The sequence below is a fragment of the Panulirus ornatus genome, chromosome 70, assembly GCF_036320965.1.
Source record: "Panulirus ornatus isolate Po-2019 chromosome 70, ASM3632096v1, whole genome shotgun sequence".
Taxonomy (NCBI): domain Eukaryota; kingdom Metazoa; phylum Arthropoda; class Malacostraca; order Decapoda; family Palinuridae; genus Panulirus; species Panulirus ornatus.
The window spans coordinates 13,018,715-13,024,157 of NC_092293.1; the positions used below are offsets into that span (position 1 = coordinate 13,018,715).

Consider the following 5,443-nt stretch of genomic DNA (forward strand, 5'->3'; position numbering starts at 1 on the left):
GTGTCTTACCTTATAGTGTAGAATCATTATCAAGTTGTCTTCTTCTTATGCAACTGATCACTAATTGCAGAAAAGGAACCCAGGTTTCCAGTGCCAGATTAACACATGGGCCACCTCGGCCCAGGTCTTGGACTCCGGCCTTACAGGGGCCCCGCTGGTCATCCAGGTAAAAAAAGATGCAGCTCGGAAAACTGTTGGAATAGAGGCTGGTATACAATATACAATATGGTAGCGAAATATGTCATAACATTAACAAATATCATTTCATACAGTCCTTGGAGACCGCAAATATCACCTGGTCCTGGGCTTCACTAAACATTAATCCGGCTCTGCAGGTCCCTGACTGGAAGCCAAATATCTTAACCATGAAACTGTATTGATTCCTTCACTTACTCCTCGTTCACTTACTGACCCACTCACTCATTCAGTTTCTCTCTTTTGGCCCCTCGTGACAGGGTGTCTCAGACTCACTCACCAAGAGTAATCAGGAGTCACTACAACACAAGCTTTTATTGTAAACATCTATGTTTCGGTTAGTTGATAATAACGTACTTGATAACTATTGTATTCATTTACTTAGACATCTCTCTCTCTCTCTCTCTCTCTCTCTCTCTCTCTCTCTCTCTCTCTCTCTCTCTCTCTCTCTCTCTCTCTCTCTCTCTCTCTCTATAAGAAGAAGAAAATCCTTCCCATGCCGGGAATCGAACCCGGGCCTCCTGGGTGAAAGCCAGGTATCCTAGCCACTAACCACACGGGACTGGAAGGGTCATGTGTATGTCTATGTGAACATCGCCCACCCACTCACTATTTCATCCATTCTCTCTGTTCTCTGGAGCGTATGGTTATTCACCCAAGGTTCTGTATTGATAATCAGCTGGCAGATGTTACCTACCGAATCTAATATATTACTCACACACACACACACACAAACATATCAACCATTTCATTTCAAACACAACCATCCTCTTCCGTACGTTTTCATCTATAGTCGACGCCTCGCATTTATAGCAGTGTAATAGTTAGCATTACTAATCATGAGTCAGCAGGGGCCAGCCCGGGGTAGGACATGCATGGGTTTGAATCCTCGGTGTGGCAGTCAGCTGACCCAACTCAAGTGTCCATCCTTCCCTCGGGACTGGTCAATAATTGGGTACCTGGCTTATGTTGTGAATCTACCTCTTCATGTGTGTGTGTGTGTGTGTGTGTGTGTGTGTGTCTGCGTGTCTGTGAGTATGTGTGTGTACATGCACAAACAGGAACAAAGACTCAGTACATCTGTACTATTCACATGAAACAGATGGAAACAATCACCACTGGCCGTATGAGACAGTCACGTTAACTCTCACTGGATCATAGGCTGGTCAGAGGTGGACAGCTCCCGTGGTGGCCGAGCGGTTTAGCTCACAACACTGTCATTTCGATGGCCAAGGTTCCAGTCCCGTGCGTTCAGTGGTGACGCTTTACATATACATATATTCATAAAAAAGAGCTCAAAGCATACACCTGATGCACATACTTGGTCGTACTAAACCACACTAGGTGTGAGGCGGCTGCTCTGTCTAAGGCCAGAACTTGGGCCCCGGAATATCGTTGTTCCAGCACTAAACACATTATGCAGGATGTTTGTGTGTTGATGTGTGGGCGTTTGTTTGTCTGTTTATCTTGCCTAAATATGCCTGCCTGACTTTTCACTTCGATTACCATTAATTACACGGGTCAAATGATATGACAATGTATCCATCAAGAGTATCAGTCTCCCAGGTTTCCTTTACTAATTCATCGAATTCCTGAAGCTTAAACTTCAATATATGAGAAGCTAATGACCTTCATTATCTCTAGCAAAGATAACACTGTGGTACTACCTGTCATCTATACCAACAGGTTTCATATCCTTCAACTGAGAGCAAGTCGTCCCCTGTAAATCACATCGCCCCAGTTCACTTTATCCTATACACGCCTCTCACGTGACCTTGAGCATATTCAGGCCCTGATCACTCAAACTCTTGTTCACTTCCTCCATCCATCTCCAATATGGTCGCCCTATTCTTGTCCTCTACACTTCTGACACATGTATCCTCCTTTAACCTCCCCTCACTCACTCTCTCCAAATGTCTAAACCATTTCAGTACAACTTCTTCAGCTCTGTCAACCATGCTCTATTTATCATCACACATCTCTCTTACCCTATCATTACTTACTGGATCAACCCGCGTCACACCACATGTTGTCCTCAGACATTTCATTTTCAACACATTCACTCTATCATCAAATCTTCCTCATACTGTCTCTACCTTCACCGCCGACTGACATCACTGTTCAAACTCAGGAATGTCTATACCATATTTATTGTACCTGAGCCGCGCCCCAGCCAGGTCCTCCTGACTAACTAGAGCCACACACACACACACAGGCACCAGCTGGACACAATACAGAACACAACACACACAATCCTCCTGGGTTCATCTCACACCACCTACCAAGATGTGCTCATCTGGCTGACCACGTCCACCCCACCACCAGCTAACCCCCTGCCCCACCCCCGGCACAATGACCTCTCTCTCTCTCTCTCTCTCTCTCTCTCTCTCTCTCTCTCTCTCTCTCTCTCTCTCTCTCTCTCTCTCTCTCTCTCTCTCTCCTCATCCCCCGCACCGCCGTTCGTCAGTACACTCGACTTGTACCAATCACAGCTGGAACACAGAGATATAAGACCAGTCCTATACCTGTTATTGTGAACGTCATCAACAATCCAGGAACAAGTACACAAGCTAAGCAAGTAAACTGCTGCTCAGTTTTCCACTTATCGACTTAGTTAAGACAAACAAAATATCACCAGGTGTACCACAGTGGTGTGTGCCCGACTGACTCAGTAACATCATTACTGGAACTCCACCAGAGTTTGTGTTGTCGCTTACCCCTCCGGAGCCACAGTCGACCGACCTCACATAAATAGCAATTGATAGTTTGAGGAAAATAATGATTCCTGCCTTAAAGGTCAATAGTGAGGAATGGTCGGTCTTCAAGATTATTGCTCTGATGTTAACAAACATGGCCAAGTGAATCTTGTCATTTGTAGTAGAAACGTTAATTCTATTATGGAAGTGAGCAATGGAAGGAGTGATGCACATTGATCAGGTGGAGGAAGTAGGTGAAGTAAGGTGTGGTGGTCAGTCACACAATTTACATGTTGGTCACAGGAAGAGTTTAGTAAACACTATCGTCTCTCACAAGAATGAACCAGGTTTGTTCTGGAGAAGATAAGAGGGAGGCAGGGAGGCTGCCTAGATGGAAGAGGTCAATTATGGTAAGATTACTGGAATGATTGACATTATTATATTTGATGTAGGAATAATGAGCCTCATAGTTTGCCTGATCTTCGTAACGTTCATCACGATCACTTTATGTAATAACTCACAATGATATATAATCTCCACATCTCACTCCCTCACTCATACTCTAGTTCTTTAATATAACACCAGTGCAAAACATAATGGCTCACTAACCAAAGATATTAGCGCCGTGTGCCTTAATTACTAATTCATCCTCATTCTTAATAAAAATAACAAGAACATTTATCTACCGAGGCTTCTAATGAATCTAATAGTCTATCAATGATGACATTTATATTCATCTTCCTTCAACCTTCTGAAATGTTAATCTTCTTTCATGTCTGACCTTAAAATCAGTTCAGGTTTTGCCACACTAAAACATTAAATTCATCAACTTGTTATTTTCAACTACTTTCCTATTCCAACTGAGTGGAGCAAGACAACCCTTTTATATTGAAGGATAAGTTATGAAGGTTCACTTCTCTACTCTCGTCCCAAGCCTCTCTCTCCTGTCCTGCCTGACTCTCGTCCCAAGCCTCTCTCTCCTGTCCTGTCTGACTCTCGTCCCAAGCCTCCTCCGCCTGTCCTTCCTTTTTCACATAAAGTCTCTCTCTCTTCCAAATCCTCACTTTCCTCACAAACCTATCTCATGTTCGGACTCCCTCATCCCAACCCTCTCTCTCTGGTACAACCCATCCCTCATCCCAAGCCTCTCTCTCTGGTACAACCCATCCCTCATCCCAAGCCTCTCTCCCTGGTACAACCCATCCCTCATCCCAAGCCTCTCTCTCTGGTACAACCCAACCCTCATCCTAAGCCTCTCTCTCTGGTACAACCTAATCCTCATCCCAAGCCTCTCTCTCTGGTACAACCCAACCCTCATCCCAAGCCTCTCTCTCCTTCAAAGTCTCACTCTCCGGCCAAACATCTTGTGTTCAGCCTCTCTCATCCCGAGCCTTTCTCTCCTTCAAAGCCCCACTCTCATCCCAGGCCTCCCTCTCCCTCCCTCTACACCAGCGGTATTTAAACATTTTCAGCGTTGCAGGTCCACATGAATTTGGGGAAGAATTAGAGAAATTATGGAACTCTTTATAATGTGTCCCATTTTCTCAATATTGCTTGAAATCTTACAATTGCATGTGCCGGGCTACCACAATAACCGCCACCTGATTGCCACTCTCCTGGAGGAGGAGGAAGAAGCCTATGTTGTGATAGTAAACATCACATGATGTATCACTAATGGTCATAAGATCAAACATTATGGCTACACATCCCGACAATCACCAGACTGTGTGTGGCACAGCACGAAGGACGGAGTCGCCCGCCAGTCTTGTACGAAGCACAATACAATATCTCACTACTTCCTGCCGCTTTCAATACTTTCTATCAGTCAAGATACTCACACTACGTACGTACGTACGTACATCGTTCTATTATCCTTTGTACATCTTCACAACTGGCGTTTTGGACCTTATCTCAATGAGTCAGATCAAATGGTTATCAAGGACACAGAACACATAACACTTGTCCACTGTCTCTTTTCTTTCATACTTTATTTTTCATATTTGTTTGCCATTTCCCGCAAGAACAAGGTAGCGTCAGGAATAAGTGAATGAATCCTAGAGGGAAACTTAGTTGGGCTCCTTCCTCTATTCCTTCATTTGAAAAGTAATACAGAAGGGGAAGATTTCCAACCCCCCCAGTTCCCAACCCTCAGTCGCCTTCCACGATATGCAGAAGATACGTATGCAGACAAATAGACAGACAGACAGACACACACACACACACACACACACACACACACACACACACACACACACACACACACACGGAGTAGCGCCGAGAATGGATAAAGGCAAGCAAGGTAAGAATATGTACATGTGTATATATATTCCTATGAGTCCACATGGAAAATGAAACACGATAAGATACCCAAGTGCACTTTCGTGTAATAATCACATCATCAGGGGAGACACAAGAGAGAAATATAACAGTCATTTGATATACATCGAAGAGACGTAGCTAGGACGCCATATGGTAAACATGTGATTGTCCAAGACAGACAACGAGTGTATCATAAACTTATCATTTTGCAAATTCTATCAACAATAAAGTTA

At 44.2% G+C, this 5,443-nt stretch overlaps 1 non-coding gene across 1 annotated transcript; it reads right to left on the reverse strand.

The window, feature by feature from the left end:
- Nucleotides 1–686: 686 nt before the first annotated feature.
- TRNAE-UUC (transfer RNA glutamic acid (anticodon UUC)) lies at nt 687–757 on the reverse strand. The gene has a single exon. It is a non-coding gene; the product is annotated as a tRNA-Glu (tRNA).
- Between the last annotated feature and the right edge of the window lie 4,686 nt (nt 758–5,443).